Source organism: Embiotoca jacksoni, unplaced genomic scaffold (genome assembly GCF_022577435.1).
Source record: "Embiotoca jacksoni isolate LCO1_2020_lvr unplaced genomic scaffold, fEmbJac1.0.p SCAF_49, whole genome shotgun sequence".
Taxonomy (NCBI): Eukaryota; Metazoa; Chordata; class Actinopteri; family Embiotocidae; genus Embiotoca; species Embiotoca jacksoni.
The window spans coordinates 950,423-967,954 of NW_027185402.1; the positions used below are offsets into that span (position 1 = coordinate 950,423).

A 17,532-nucleotide genomic window follows, 5' to 3' on the forward strand; every position below is an offset into this window, starting at 1 on the left:
ATATACGAGAGCGCAGGGGGGGAGAGAGCCCGGGCCACACTTGTGATTCAATACGCACGCCCCCGTGGACCAAGGCTTAGGGGAGTGCATGTGCTGATGAAAAAGTAATGTACTGTGTCTGCAAGGTGCGGCTTGCATTTCCCTCTCACTTCTTCGACGACAAAAACCTCGTCTTCCATGCCAGCCTGGGACCTCTTGAGCTAAAAACGGCTCCCCAAAATGCTTTCCTGTTGGTTTTGTCTTTGTCTCGTTGTCTTTTTTACCATATTTCTGAGGGAGAATGCCTGTTTAAGATGCGATTATGAATGCAGTACTGTACGTGTGCTATAAAAAGCACTCGTATGAGTAAGCGTAATGTTTTCGTAACTGCAGCAGAGGAATCGACAATATCCTCACGCATCTGCAAATATAAAAGGAAAATGATGTCAAACTTTGTGGCGTGTATGATAGATTGTATGTCAGTGCTACAAAAATATTAGCCTGGCTGCGACAACTGTGGCTTCGTAACTGGGATTGTATTAGCGTTTGCACAGCCACTCTGAAGGGCGGACCAATCAGCAATCACTGTCGGTGATTAACTGCGTTTGTCCCGCCTCTCCTTCACTTTGATTGGACACCCGGTCGCAGGTAGTTGCAGTGGTGCTAGAGTGTGATCCGATTGTTTAAATTAACCCGACATCTACGCCCAGTAAGATGGAACAACTGCAAACGATTCCCTATGGAGGGTGGCCAGACCCTAATTCATGGAGTGAAATTTGGTCTGGTTCGCACCAGGCTAACAAAATACAACACTTTTCCTCGTTAATAAAGGGTCATGGGTTTCTCAATTTCTAGTAATTGAGTAACTGCAGTAATGGATGTGAATAAGTAGACAGGCCTTTGTACAAATATTCTGCAGCCCAGAGTTAGAGGACCTTAGTAGTGAATAAAAGAAGTGTTTCATACTGCAGAAGGAGAAACACCAGGTAGAGAGCCTTCACGCTCCAGCAGGCTAAAGGTTTTCCTTCACAATGTCCTCCTACTGAGCTATAAGGCATTAGTAAATGATTTTCAACCATAAGTGAAGCCTTAGTTTAGACTTACCACATCGCTTTGAAGGGTTCCTTCCTCATAAGAAAAAAAAAAGTACCTCTCTGATTTCCTGTTTCTCCATCTGGCTCCTTCATTTATCTGGATCCACGTGCGAGAATCCTCAGCGGCTCTAATTTGTGTACTTTGAGGGGGTCAGTTCGTGGGAAACAACCCCTGGACACATATTTTTTTTTAAAAAGTGAAGGGAAAACTTGACGACCTCATCATCAGTGCTGTTTGTTTTTCCGCTTCCACTCTCTTCAACACACTTCCTCTGATGTCAGAGAGCCCCAGAGAAGAGAAACAGTACCTCAGAGTGTCACAAGTGAGTCACTTAAAGTAACAGCAGCCCCTGTGATTGATGTCCTCCGTGTGTTTATGTGTGGGTTGGAGGTGAAGGGGAAGAGGAGGAGGAGGAGGAGGGGGCGGGGGGGGTGTACTGTAGATGTGAATGGAGGGAAGACAGAGGGCAGACAAAGGGATTGATATCACACAGGAGAGTGGTGTGGCCAGGTGAAAGAGGAGAGGAGGAGTGGGTGGTAGCAAGGGACTTGTCCTGCACCAAGTTAAATCTATCTCCCTCACTGCTTCTTCTTCAACCCTGGTCCCTCTGTCCTTGGGCAGAGAGTGCTGACTAAGCAGGGTTTGTCTCTGTCCCCCTCCAAAAAGTACCAAGACTGCAACCTTATTACAAAAGTTTGCCCAAGGACTCAGTGTTCACAAGAAACTCTTTTTTTTTTTTTGTTTGTTTTCTTTTTGACTGTCCACTCAGTGTCAAGAAAGTTGTAAATGAAAATGCAGACCAAATAAGTTTTCACGTTTTGATGGAAGCTGATGTTAACTCAACCCAGGTGGGTATAATAATGGCAATATCGCACGGGATGTAAAGCTGCTCCATCCTTTTCTGTTTTCTGCATTTAATATCACCGTCAGTTAATCTGCATTGTTCTGTAAACACGATCCATTCCCAACAATCACCCAACAAACCATTTCTGTTCACTTCCCCAAGTCACTTGCCAATTTCCTTGAGCATACAACAGCGTGGAGCTGTCTGGAATTCATATGCCGCGCTATGTATATTCAGCATAGCGCTTTCTCCAAGGGGAGCCAAAGCCCATTTTGCTGGCTGGGCTCGTTTGGCAGTCATGGCTCCAGCACATACAGAACACCACATTAGCATAAAGTAGGGCACGTGCGTGTGGCACAGCTATCCAAAAGAGACATAATTGCTATTGACAGAATTAACAAACACATTAAATCCCCACATTAATTAGAAAGTCAAATGTAAAAACTGTCAGGAGTGGCAGACAGCTGTCATCCATCATCCCTCTCATTGGAGTTTCATGGTAATCCATTTTCAGGTGGGTAAGTTGCTCCGTTTTTTTTGCAGCGGACTTAAAGCACAGCGTCTTTTAATCACGGCTGCCCTGAGTAAAGTGGTCACTCCCATGGCCACGCTGGCTGCGGAGCAAATATGTTGGTCCGGTAGGATCCTGTGACGACCAACCAAATTAGGCCGTCAAGGCAGTGTGGCCTGGGGACATCTGATTGACTGATTATTTCTTTTAATTGGCTCAATTGGTTGAATATTTACAGATAAAAACAGAAATCATTACCAAAACAAATAAATGTCTGTTTGAATAGATGGTGATAATCAGTGAGAATTAATACTAGATCAGGTCATGTGTCTGTGTCAGTAAAAGGGAGGCAATTGTTCTTAAGTTTTAGTTTGTGTCCTCGTAAAAACAAAAGAAGACTTTTTTATTGTCATTTACTGATCATTTTTTTTTGTCTTCTCTTTTCCATGTTCGGCACCGATGGCTTGACTTGGACACTTGAACACCTTCATTTCTCTTCTCAGGTAATTCAAGTTGAATCTCTCTTTATTCTTTCTTTGTATCTTTGCAAATCGATGAAACACTGACAAGATCAAACTTAATTATAAAAGCAACGTATCGACTTGGTTCTTCGAATGCTTTCCAGTGCTTTTCTTAAAATGTTTTTTTTTTACTTGCTATTCAGCACTTTACTTAGTTTTGTTAGCCTTACTCTTAACTTGTTTAATTTAATCATATGAAACCAAACTCTGTAATTGTAGTCCTTAGCCCTCTTCCCACGGTGTGCTCCAGACACACATGCAGCATTTCCCCCACAATGAGCAGGAGTGCACACGTGACGTCCTTACAATTGCCGTGAGCAGAGTATTGTTCCTCATCATTACCCCCTCTTAACCTTTGACCCCTTTCCAACAACCCTCCTACACCACCCAGCAAAAAGACATTGTTCAGAGGCAGCCTCACAAGGTGAGTAAAAGCTGGAGGAGTCATTATTGGATCCGGTGTTTGCAGTGTTTTTTTTGTTTGTTTTGTTGTCATTGCATGTGCGCTCATTAGATCACGTGCACGTAGGGTTAGTGGTTCCTTGTGCGCTCCTCCGCCGGAAGTGCAGCTCGTCGACACGAGGGTCCTGTCGGGTTGCGCTCTCTGTCTCACTGGCACAAACGGTGCAGGACACCTGCTGTGTACCTGCTCACCCTGTCCGCTTCTTTTACTTTTGCACCCCCGGGTTTGTCGTCGTCCTCAGCCTCGCACGGCATCCCTTCATCTCTGTGCAGTCAGAGGAATGGCTGTCTGCGCATCGATTCCTGTGTACACAGAGCGTCACGCCGGGCATACCAGCCCACTCCTCCTGTCAGAGAGGTTAAGATCACATGTTTGTCGGGGCTGAACCCCGGTGCCAGACTCCGTTGGAGGAACACGTGCGTGGCGACAGGGGCTGACCTCAGACAACATGCCTGTTAGCCCCGCTGAAAGCTCAGCTGTCAATCATCTGATTGTAGGGCATAAATAAGGCATTCTCTTTAATAATACAACTGACTGTGCAGTTTTAAATGGCCGTGATAGCGCACAGAACTGTGTTGATTTTCTTTCTGAACTCTTTGTCAGAAGGCTTTTTAGCGAAGCTGTTTCTACACAGCAACATGGTAACACCGGTAGTTAAACTGAACCATATTATCGACAGGACGGACAGCAGGTGAAATTACATTTTAAAAAAAAATGCCCCTGGGATACAGTGGTATAGACGTAATGAGTATTTGAGTTGTCATTGAACCAGAGTGACCAAATGGGCGGGATGTAGAAACAGTGTTATTACACTGTGCAAATATTCCTCTGTTCAACCCTTTCCATATTAAACCCCCAGCGTGATTGATTCAGCCCTGTAAAATTCCTATTGGTTGCTGCCAATGATAAAGTCACCGCATTTCTCATTTGAAGAATCCCCAGACATTCGCCCTTTGAGAGAAAAGGTGAAAAAAAAAAATCTCAATCGCACGCACACACACACACACACACACCCTTCCCCCACAACTAACCCTAGCATTTCATCCTCGCTCTCTCTTTACATGTCCAATCGTTTATCTATCCCGCGCCAAATTCATTTCAATTAGAGGCTGCGCCGACTTGCTCCCTCTCCTTATCGATCACTGCCCCTGGCAACTTGGGGCACGAGCGCTTTAGGACCACCGCTGCTATCTACAGCGCACACATGCAGGACCTGCACTTGTGCATGCGTGTGTGTGTGTGTGTGTGTGTGTGTGTGTGTGTGTGTGTGTGTGTGCGTGCGTGTGTTGTTTACGGGCTTCACCCTGGTCTCAGACACAGCGGGCACCTTCGCCACCATGATCAACAATAAATATGAGCAGTGGCAAACAATTACCCCCTTAACGAGGGATTAATTGTGTCAAGATGGAGTGAGGTCAGCACAGAGGTCGGTTACCGCCGTACATTCCTAATGTGTTTATTTTCATTAGTTAGGAACATTAGTCTTTCCCCCAGCAGCATCACTGTCCATTGATTTTCCTCCCTTTGTTTTTTAGAGACTGTACGAGAGTGTGTGTGTGCCTCCGTGTATGTATTTATGTGCGTGCGCACACTGCTCAAAGTAATATTATGAGAGCCTGAGCATAGAGCTGGCTATTGACTCTTGCCAGATCAATATTATAAAATGCCTTTAACGGTGGCAGTTAAACTCATTTGTCATTTATTGCTGGTGGTAGCGGGTGGGAGGGGAGGGGGGGTGAGAGTCCTCAGAGAAGCGACAAATTTATCAATCTATCGCAGCGCTAACTTCCCTCGCCGGCCTCTAAGTGTGTCATCATCCTGGATCATAACTTGAGGCGAAGCTCTGTCATGTTCGCCGCCGACAAGTGATTAGGTGGGACAGTGTTGTGGCGGGGCGGGGAAATGAAAGGACTGGTCATTTGTTTCTGGGTGGTAAAAATGAGACGGTGCACGCGAAGCTGCCACCGCCTGTCCCCTGTGGCTGATGGAGACGCGCCGTCTGCATGTTTACATTTGATTTGTGTACATGTGCGTCGGTGAGTGTCGGAGAGAGGGTGGCGACAGGTTTGAAGGCTCGCTACGAGGGAAGGAGAGTAAAAGAAGGTCTCAAATTGAATCACTTTCTGGCTGCTGCAGTTGTTCAGGCTGTTGTAAAGCTACAGGGAGGCGGGATGAATGCTGGCCTTTCGGGCCTGCGCTGTATTGCATGCTGGGTAGTTTGCCGCAAATTTAACCGAAACGGAAGCGATGCAAAACAGGAATCGCGGCTTGTTTCGATCGTTCTTTTTGTCTAACATTTATCTGTTGATTGAACTAAATCGATTTTCGGGAGCAATAAAAGGCTTTTCAGTCACATGTAAGTTGATTTAGTTCGAGTTCCAACATTGTTGTAGATATCTCCCTATTTTCTGACATTTGTCCTCAAGTTGTTTCAGCGAGATACCTTCTCATCATAGTCTATGGTCCAGAAATCTATCCTACCAGCAGTGCTGGGTATCAAACTTTGACATTTTCATGGCTTCGCCCATATTGTTCCGGTAGTATCATTGAAAAATGCCTTGTCGTTCGGTATGAAATGTTGACACCTACTCCACATCCACACCAACATGTTTTTGTTGATAACTTACTTGACTCAAACATTTTTGGCCACACGCCTGTTTAAGTCGCATAACTGGAAGCTTCTTCGGCAAGCTAGCGTTTACTGAGGCATGTGATGCATCTATGGGACATTGGTGAACTGTAGCGTTGAGTGAGACCCCGAGTGTTAGGCGTTTTGTGGAGGTCTGTTGTGGTAACTTCAAAAGACAACCAGGGTTACACTCTCCCCCTTTAAATGCATGAAAACTAAAGATTTGTACTGTAATGTATAATATTATTATTATTTTTTTTTTTTAAATAAATTTTCCAAAATTGGTATGGACATTTTTTTTGTTTGTTTTGTGAGCGGTATCAAAGTCAAAATACTTGTATAAATAATTTTGGAAAAATTCCAATAACTTCCAACGAGAGAAAAAAAAAGCAAAGCTACTGGTGTGCACAGACATGACAACCTAACATATTCGGTACAAATTTCTCACGTACCCTGGAAAAATAATTAGCACATGCATAGTATTGTATTCTGCCTCATGTTTATAAACTACTTTGGGTTTATAATGTTGGGTACAAAAAGCTTTTCTGTGTTGTATTTTCTTGAGCAAATTTCTGTAATTACCGCCTCTAAACTTTCTGATTTGAGACCAACGGTTACCTGGGATGTAAATTGAACACGTTATGTTTTGAAATTGTGAGATAAAGTATACACTGTTTCAGATTGAAGGGCCTTTCTTTGGTCCCGTTTATAATTGAAACTGTGTGCCGTCACATCCTATCATGCTGATGAGCTCAGTACATGATGATGATGATGGCGTGTTCTTGTGCAGTTTCTCACTCTGATTCACACTCTTGTTATGCCTATACAGCTCCAAGGGACCAGACTTCTCTTCTGTACCACATGCCCCAGGCCTCTATACCTCCCTACATCCACACTCGCGCGTGCGTCATGGACGCATGTTTTTGTGTCAAATCTTGCCATTTTGTCAGAATGTAAACATTTTCACGTCGGTGCCAATGAGGATTGGGACTTGGGAAACTTTTTTTTTTTTTCTTCATGTCAGATTATTGTACACTGTATGTATACATGTATGTGTGTGTGTGCGCGTGTACATGTGTGTACCTATGAGCACACACTATCATCTCCAGGGATCTTGCTCTCCTCATCCTCCCTTCCTCCTCCCCCTCCTCCTCCTCTTGGCACTCTCCTTCTTTTCCCCCTCAAGCTGTAGCTTGCTATTTATAGTGAGAAGAAGGGAGAGACCATCAAAGCTGGTTCCATATATCAAAGCCGATCCGATCGTCTCCACTCCCTCCACCATGTCCTCCTTCCCTGCTCTGCCATTCTAAAACGGGAAGGCGAGGAAAGCCCCAGAAGGAATCCTTCCTCCCTCTGTCCCACCAGAGACCTGCCGGTGGGAGAAAAGCTCAGGAGGGGTTGGAGGGGAGTCGGGGGGGGGGAAACATGCGAAAGAAAGTGCGAAAAGTGAGGGAGGGAGGGAGCGAGCGAGCAGGTCTCTGTTTACGCATGCATGTGCACAAATGTAAGTCTTTCTGTTCTGTTTACGTGCGTGCATGTGCCGGCTCGAGGGTCTCGGCGGCCCAGGGGTTTGATGTGTTGATGCGACATGCCGCTCATTGTCGCTGCGGCAGCTAATGAAATTAGAATGAGGTCTGAGAGGCCCGCAGTGGGCAGGCCCGCAAGGCACCAGCGCCTGAATCCATATTAAACGAACTGTTTCCCCTCCAGCAAGCACCGCCTTCCCTGTCCTCACCTGCGTACAAACACGTAGCGGGGGGTGGGGGGGTTGAAACAAGGCGAACGCTCTGCGGAGAAAAGGCATCTAATGCCGAGGATCTAACGTGGCTTTAATAGGAGCGGAGCTTGAGTTCATTCACAGATGTTACAGAGGTAACTGCTCGTTGCGCTGAGTGCTTCTGGTTTTTTTTTTTTTTTTTTTTTTCAACATCATGAGATCCAAGTGCAGCAATCCAAACTGGATTCCTTCTGGAACTTTAAATGTTTCAGTTTAATGCCCGCTGAATATCGCTTTTAAAGCAGAGTGCTCAACCTATGCATCTTCTATACTTTTATTTTGGGGAAAGCTCAGAAAGAGAGACAGCGAAAAACCGGTAATTTTGGAAACACCCAACAAAATGTGTTTTTCTTTACCCATCGGGAACGTGGGAATGAGGGTGCAGTTATTTATTTGTTCTGTATTTTCGTTATCAAGATAGAACAACAATGAAAAGTACCTAAGGAGAGGCAGAAAGTTCAAAACATTCTGCTAAAACCAGCATTAACACATCCTGTTGTACTTTCTTAGAAACCCCAATTTAGATGGTTGTATATTATACAGTGGATTAGACTGTCACCTAATCATCATCATCCAAAGTGATATGATTTTTTTTTATACGGAAAAGATAAGAAACAAAACAATTTCCTATATCGAGTTACATTAGCTGGAATCACCAACCTGCATTTAGAACAATGTGATGAGACTGAATGTCACACACACAAATTTATATGTACTAGAAAATTAAGCAATAATAGAGCGCTGGTGCAGTAAAGCACTGAAGTGGCTAGAAGTGTTGTACCCTTACACCTCATTAAAACCTGGACAAAATGATTGATACCCCTGTGAAGTGGTGATAAATAAGTGGATTGTCGGGATATTTCCAGCAGACTATTGTTTTCAATTAGTATCACAGGTGTCTTCAATCTCAGACATCAGTCATTCAGCCTGTTTAAATGGAGAAAAGTCTTCTTTGTGGCTGTTTGTTATCATTGCGTGCAGCTCACTGACCATGGACAAAAGACGGAATAGAAGAGAGTTGTCTGAGGAGATGAGGTAGAAAATAATTGCCAAGCATTGTCAATGTGAAGGCTAGAAAACATTCACCAAGTAGCTGGATATTTAGTGGTATCAGGAAGTTTAAGGCCCATGGGACTGGTGGAAAAAGAACCAAGGAAAAACGTACAACTGACCTCCAAGATCAGGGGACAGCAGTGTCTGTTCGGAGCATTTGTCGCTTTCCGAATGAAAATGGGCTCCAATGGAAGAAGACCCAATTCTGAAAGAGAGATATTAAAAAAAGTTGATCGCCGTTTGCTCAAATACACGTTGACAAGTCGCAATGCTTCTGGGATAATGTCCTTCGGACAGATGAAAGAGCTTTTTGCATTAACTGATTTCTAAGAAAAGAACGCCATGGAGGAGGTTTAATGTCATGTGGTTGCGTTGCTGCATCTCGCTCAATGTAATCAGAAGATTTATCAAGGGTTTATGGATCGAGACATATTGTCCCGTGCAGGAGGGCTCAGTCACAGGTCATGGCTCCAATACTTGTCAACAGGGATAATGCCTTAAAAATGCTTTTAAAAGCACCTAAGAACAGATGAAAAATAAACATTTTGTTGCTCCTAAGTGGCCCGCAATGAGTCCTGATCTTCATCTAATTTTAACATCTGTGGAAAAAGCTGAAGCTCACAGTTGGGAGGCAGCACAATCAAGAGCTTTGTAAAGCACCTGATTGCTGTGATTGCCCCCAAAATGGTGTGCTCTGAAATATTAGCTCACTGATCCCAATGTTTTGGTCCACTGCCATTTTTATTTATCATTTTACATCGAAAATCAAAAATAACTTTTCAACGAGGAATAGAGAAGAGGGGATGCCAATTACTTTGTCAGTTTTACTTACTTCAGAGAGGAGTACCAATAATTTTGGCCACGTCTTTATATGCTATATGAAATCCTTTGGGACATCTGGGCATCCATCCAGAATCTACAGGATAACTGTAATCCATCAAAATGTTGGACATTCACCAAAGTAGTAGTTCTTATGGACATAACCCCTATCTAGTCCATTGATAAAAGGCCCAGTGTTAATAATATTTAAAATAAAAATAAAAAAGACAAAGTAGCCACAGGGTTAAAGTTCCTTTATATACAGAGTAAGAGTTTCCTTTTAAAGAAAAATTAAAGCTAAAGATTTCACCTCAGGGTGGACTGTGATCATCTCAGTAACTGTAAAGATGGGGTCTCGTATATCACGTCCCAAATTCTAAATATTTAAACTTTAATCAGGTCTTATGGTTATTTGATTACAGTTAATGCCATTAAAAATATAAAAAAACAAAAAAACATTGAAAGTAACAATGAATAAACAGATACGTGTATTTGTAGGTCTTTTCACAATGAACTCAAAGTAAATTTGTTTTCTATGCAGCCCTGTTTTTTACCCAAAAAAACTACACCCTGGACACCTTACCGACATCCTCCAGTTATTCAGTGTAAATGATGTCAGAATAGCTGCTGCTGGTCTACACAGACTTGCAGAACCTGAGTATTAGTAGGATATCCCGTCTTTCAACATATTATGTCACACTGTTTTCAGTCAGCAAAATATGAAACATTTTGAGTTGAGTTTGCTACCTCAACAGTCCTGATGAGTTGGACTTTTTTTTTTGGAACATTCATTATATAGCACAGAATAGTTTTGACCAAAAAAGTGTTTCCTTGTACGATGTGCCTGGTAGGCAAGTCAGCATTTTTAAATGATTTTCAAATGATATTTGGTTCATTTCTGTGCGAATGTGTATTCCTGCTGTGTGAGGGGCCAAATGACTTTGTATGTCGGTCCATCATGGAAAGCAGGTAACCTGAAGCTGCTTTTTGGTTGGTTGTTCAACATTTTCAGGGCTCAGAGATGGTCCCACTTTTTTACCTGATATGTGAAAACAATTTAAATTAATGTAATTTAGTTTTTTTCAAAAAAAGTAAAATTACAGGGAGTATGTCTTTTTTGGGGGGAGAATGGATGCCCTACATGCAACTCCATTGCGCTCACACCTGCTAATGAACTCCACTTAAAACATGGTCTTTTCTGCACCATTGATGTTGCTGTATAGAAAAGTAAAAGATTGCTGTGCCTTGAATTGCGACCTATGGGCTTTATATGTTACTCATGTGTGCTGATGAAAACAAATGGAGTTAAACAAAGTTGAATGAAGCAGGGTTGCATCGTGATGTTCGGCATCTCATGGAACATGAAACGTTTCGTATATCTGACAGACTACTGAAAATGATTCTAAAATGGTGTTCGCTGAGACAGTGAGTTTATTTTTCAGTTTAGTGTCGCCATCGCACTTTTATTGTTATTCCTCATATTGAAGCGAATATACAGTTGCCGTTGGAAGTTGTTGATGAGCTAGCTGGAGAGCAGCAGTATCTGTTGGCTTGCAGACACGGATGCTTACAGTATTTTTGGGTTAGCTGAATTCCAGATACAGAAACCATTATTTTTTTTCTCTCTCATGGTGTGCAGAAAGCTGCCTGCAATATAATGTACAGTATGTGTGTCATACAGTTGTGTGAATATGAATGTGTGTGATTGGCTCATGTACTATACTATTTCCTACAGTAATTACATTGTCTTATCTTATACAGTAGCTGCACCTGTCTTTTGTTATACCACTGCTTCCCCGCCAGGATGCCTTTCCCAGTCTTCATTTCTGCCTCCACTGACTTCTGACTGAAATAGATATTCCAGCGCAAAACTAACATGCATGTGTTTTTTTTTTTTGTGACTGGCCTTGTTATTGTTGATTATGCAAATGCCTGCGCTGAATATCTTTTAGACCACGAATGGAGCTCAGATATGCTTACATCGCATGTTACGAAATGAACAAACCTCAGCTCATAACAGAATAACCACGGATGTTAAGTGAGACCCATCGTAGCTGTTTTTGGGGGGAAGTACGGGACTGAATAAATCTTGCAAGTTTTCTTGGAGATCAAATCTAGATTGAAATTCTGCCGTTTAACTTGTCCCTAGAGATGGAGTGATTCTGTGAGCTTCAGAAAGCCTCTGCACATGTAAAAAAAAAAAAAAGTGCAATGTGATGCACATTTTTGCAAGTTCAGAAAGTCTGATGTAGACATTGATGAACTCTAGTGGATAAATTGCTCTCAAATAAGATTTTCTAAAAGAGCCAAAGAGCTGATAACAATTGAATACAGCAGGAGAAAGAGTTTAACTCGAGGGGAACCTGGGTCCAACTGGGGCAGCTTGTCGAACACATACTCATACACACTGAAAAAGCTTTTTTTTGTTAAGTTTAGCTGCTAGTTTGCGCCTGTGCCCTCAGATAGACATGCAGTCTCATTGTTTGTTTCATGTCAGTATTAGGGCTCTGTGTCTGTGTGTGTGTGGAGGGGGGGGGGGGTATTTGTGTGTCAGATCAAATGTTTAATGTCTTCTGGGGTCCCTGGAAAATTCACAAATCTGTCAAATTAGAAAGTGTTATTTTTGGACTAAGGGGCCAATTAGTGTTATTGTTAGGGTTAAGATTAATTAACAGGTCACAGGTAGAAAAAAATGCAAGTTAATACCTCCATGTCCTTGACAACATTAGGATATTGATGTGTGTGTGTGTGTGTGTGTGTGTGTGCGCGTGCGCGTGTGTGTGTGCGCGCGTGCGTGCGTGTGTGCGCTCGCACCACTATCTGCAAAAAGAAAGTGACATCATGGAACCTGGATGCAATTAAGAGCCTGTCAAGTTGATGTCAAAGGTGCACACAAGCCCACCCATGCAAGCCCCCCTAAAACCTCCCCCCCCCCCCCCCCCCCACCAAATCACACCCAGGCGCAAAAACAAACACACATAAATGCACCTGACTGCAGCAGACTGATGACAACGTGTGCGCCATCTGAGTTGTGTGCCGTGTGCGGAGGTGTCAGTGTTTGTGTGCCATGCACATGTTGAAATATGGCTTCCATATTTCACTGCCCCCACAGCATTTGTAAATGCCAACTGCTTTCCTGCACCCCCCCCCCCCCCCCCCCCCCCCCCCCCCGCACACACACACACACACACACACCATCTCTCTCCTACGATTGGACCGTCCCATGGAGGCTTCAGCTTTTAAGAAATTGAAGTGGGGGTAGGGGGGGCTCGTGATATGGCTGCACCGCGGAAGGCCCCCCCTTGGCTCCAAATATCAGGAAGATATTGTAAACAAAGACAGATGTTCCAGTAAACTAGGTGAAATAGAGGTCAGAGAAACAGAGATTTTTTTTTTTACTGTGTAAAGATCTTCCTTTTTGAGCCAGCTAGAAGCCCTGAATTGCCCCAATTGAGACAGAAGCTATTTGTAGGTTTTGAAGGTTTTATGTTGTTTGCAAGGAGGGGTTTGTGTCTGTCAGTGGCACCGATAAAAGCACTTTGATCACAAAGGATGATGGGAGACAAAGATCAGAGCGCTGGCTCCTCCCAGAGCCACCTTCATCTTCCTTTCTGTTGTATCTCCTCTTCCACGCCCCACGCCACACTCACTCAATTCCCCTCGAACCGTCACCGTAAATGGCTATCCTGGAGTAAATTTATAACTGCCACTTCAGCTGACAATCAAATGCTATCACTAGATTCTCACTGTCTATCACTTTGGCCCCTGCGAGCGGGGCGATGGGAGGTGCGAGGAGGGAGGGAGGTGCGATCGGAAGAAAAAGAAGGACTGAGAGAAGGTGAGGCCGGCGGAGCCAATCTAACTGCACCCGATCGATGTGAGGTTGTAAAGAGCGCTCCTTCTCCGCCGCCTCCTCCTCCTCTCCATTTGCCCCACCTCATTATTCCATGTGCTCTTTCTCTTTCTTCTCTCTTGTTGTTTTCTTCACAGAGTTTTTCTGCATCTGCAATCGTCCAACCCCACCCCCACTACCCACCCCCACCCCACCCCCGCCTCCCCCTTCTCCCTATGTGGGCTGGCCCATGTCAAGGCCTCTGTCTCTCGCCCTCGTTTGACATGCCGCTCATAATGGTCAGATTGGGGAATACCACACTCTGCCTGTCTCGCTCCATCTTCTACCTCCTCTATTCCTCTGCTCGCCCTCTCCCCTGTCAGGATGTCATGCTGTTGCAAAATGGAGAAAATCAATTGAACGTGAGCTCTCTGAAGGCTGTCTGTATAGATACGGCGAGGAGATTTTTTTTTTTCAAGCGTAGACGGGTGTATACATTTGTATGTGCGTGTGCATGCATGTGGTGGGCGGAGAGGAAAAGGAGAGGAAAAGGAGAGGAAAAGGAGAAAGGGGGGGGTTACTGACAGACTCAAGCTGGGGACGTTTGTCGCCGCACGTCACTTTCCCCGTCAGCCAGCGGACATGACAGCCAAGGCGGGTGAGAGGCGAGTGGCGGGCTCTCAGGACCCGAGCAGGAATGAGCACGGAGTGACAGATGGCTCCTTCATGCTCAGGCCATCATGATGGGACTGGGAGAGCAGCGAGTAGAGCAGTGGACAAAGAAGAATTGTGGAGAGGGGAAGGAAGAGATGTCTTGTGACAGTATCAAAACCCACCAGACATTCTTCCCAAGTCTGTCTGTCAGCTTTTCTTAACAGGGTTTGCTACTGGCTTAGTAGCGGTAGCGCCAGCCTAACGCTTAACACAGGTAGAAAAGAGTCTGATAGACGTTAGTGAAAGCATTCTGACAACGATGGTACAACCTTGGGTGACTCTTGTTTAAGCTCTTGTCCTAATTTGGTTTGCTTTGAAACAATGGCTAACATTTGTATTAAGGAAAATCTGTAAAGATGAAAAATCAAACATTTCAGATCACAAATTTGAATTTTAAAATGATCCCTTATTCCTCATAAGTGGTACTCCATTCAAAATTTATGTTTGAGTAAGTATGAAGTTTGAGTTTCTTTGACTCTGTTATCCTCCTCCTGCTTTTGCTGCTCAGTGAGATCATTTTTCCCTCGATTATAAAAAGTTATTTAAATATAAGTTGTATAAAACATCTGGATGATTGACCAGTGCTATTATTTTTTGTGGTAAGCTCAGTCCAAGTACCGTGGCTCTGCCCGCCTACTGCTTCAGTCTTTGCTGTGATTATTGTCTGGAAACCCTGTTTTAATGAGGGTTTGCTCAGCAACTCTGAAGGGTGACTAATCACAGACTAGTGGCGGTGGCTTAGTGCGCTGACGTTGAAGTCAAGCGTGTTTCAAAATGTAGTTCCAACATTGGCATCAGTGATAGAGCGAGATTAAGTAATTGTAAATGTCAAGGAATTTAAACCAAAGTAAAAACAATGCCTTCATTTTTTGTTTTGTTTTTAAAGTGAACAAATGCCTTTTATTGACATGGCGTTGCACTCCGCTCACATTGTTGGAGGGTCTCCGTTATTAACAGCTTGGTGAGTTTCAGCACATAACATACTGTACATCATATGGTGGTTAACGCTGATTGGTTAAAGCTGCTTTAGTAGTTACAAAATTAGCCCAAGGTCTACGCTGATCAAGATGCAACGGCAAGAAAGGAATCCCTTGTCAATTCAGTGAATTTTGGTCTGGTAATGCCAGGCTACATTCAGATGGCTTCCTGTGGTGATATGGGAACAAAGTATCACATAAGGCAAAAGTCCTAAACATGCATTGTGTTGCTTCATTTTCGACTGCTTTGCTGTAAATGTAATGAACATTCAGTGTATTTCAGGCATTCATCATTTTGGCTTTCCCCCCCCCTAAAATATTAGGCAGTTTCTGTAGTTAGACATTGTTGTTAAACCAGTGTTATAAAGCAGACTTATCAGCCTGAAGCTCATCTATCCAAACAACAGTTTTTACTTAAATGGTAAATATGTAATTGAACATTTCCACCATAATTGTCTGCGTCTCTGCTTGAAACAGGGATTTGGGGTGGAATTTAAATGTTGGGACAGACTTGATTGAGATATTTAATGTAGTCAAAATAAAGACAATAAAACGGACACTGACGGTTGACGTTGAGAATCACTCAATCCCTCCGTCACTCCCAATTATGAATGGAGGAGGACAACAAGGGAAGGACATGTTCTTCCACTGGACATCAAGCCACTTGTTTGAGCCTTTGGCAGGGAAGAGAACTGTTGGTGACATTCAAACTGTCACGTACATCCATATGTTTGTCCCTTGATCAGGCTGCCAGGAGGTTATCGGTGAGCTCAGGAAGGGTTCGGGACAAAGAGCTTCCTTAAATCTATGAAGGTGTAGAACAAGGTTTGTCTGTTTCTGAGTTAAGAGTGACTCATGCAGAAAGTTTAGTCTCCTTGCAAGTGGAAATGGAATGCAAGTCTGAAAAATTAAACGTGTGATGAATCGAGTAATACACCTGTTTAGAAACGAGTTAAGCAGCTGAATGTGCTGGCTGAGAAAAATCAAGAGAATCAGGCTAATTACATGATTAGATTAAATCAAGTAACCAGTAAAGTGGTGTTTTAATTGTGGCTTGCACAAAGAGGAGGCTTTAATCATAAAAACAAAAACAAAAAAACTCCATTAAAGGAATGGAATACACATCTAATACTCTACCAGGCAGGAACTTAAAATAAAAGATACACCGCAAAAGCCTCTTTTCTATTTTGATTCAGGTCACTGAAGGCAAAGCAGAAACAAAACAGACACCCACAACCTTGTAAGACAAATGGGTTTTGTCATCCCCACAGAAGGCTCCCTTTTTGTCAAAGACCCAGAGGCTGCGGCTACGATGAATTGTGACATAGCCTAATTCCTTTGGAATTGCAGTACAGTCGATAAAGGAGCAAACGGTCTGGCAATGACCTCCAGGATAGTGTTATTGACCTATTTTGCATACACACTGGGTGCGAGAATGGACAGGCGCTTTATTTGTGCTGTTATTTATTGGCCGGCAACATGACTGTAATGCCTGTCCAGGGACTCGGTTGGAGTGCAGTTATAGATTATCATGATTGCTAGTTATTATTATGTGTGTGTGTGTGTGTGTGTGTGTGTGTGTGTGTGTGTGTGAGAGGCGCGCGCGCACACACATACAGGGGATGAGGGAGATTGTTCAGAGCCTTTCTGTTTGAATAAAGAAGACAGGGCCAGTCTTGTGCAAATTGTTATTGAAATAGTTTAATACCAATCCAACTTATAGCAACTTCAAGGACAAAACGGGCACTGCAGTGGCTTATAGCTAATACGTAAATATTACGTGTATGTATGCACTGTGTCTGTGCTGTCTCGAGACGTAATCACAGTGACAAGAGGCAAACATTTACCTTGATATTCAGTTCTGAGTTTGTACCAGTATTTCAGACAGGACTGAAATCTAGTCACACGCATCTCTTTTTCTTTTCTCTCCACGTCCCTGAAAGAGACACAAGACGAGGGATGTAGGACCATTTCTTCAGCTACATGTCACTGTGCCAGACACTTAAGCCATGCACTTGTTGTCTGTGACACTGGGATGAACCCTTTCCTCTCACAAAAAAAAAAAGACAAGGGCCACCCCTTTCCATCTCATCCCCTTTTCATCGCCTTTTTTCAGCCCCTGAATCAGCCTCAGTGTCGCACTTAAGAACACTTCTTGGCACCAACTCAAGGTCCTTTTCGCCTCCCTTGTCCATGGAAAGTCGCCTCTATAGTGGGCCATGTAATTTACGCTGACAGTGGTATTGACTATATTTAACAGACTGATGAATGGCAAAAAATAAATAAGAATTCCAGGAGAGCCCTGCGGTCCTCCACAA

General features: G+C 43.6%; 1 protein-coding gene across 1 annotated transcript in view; it reads left to right on the forward strand.

Moving 5' to 3' along the window:
• The window catches only part of ppargc1a (peroxisome proliferator-activated receptor gamma, coactivator 1 alpha), a 258,307-nt gene that overhangs the window by 119,704 nt on the left and 121,071 nt on the right, over positions 1–17,532 (forward strand).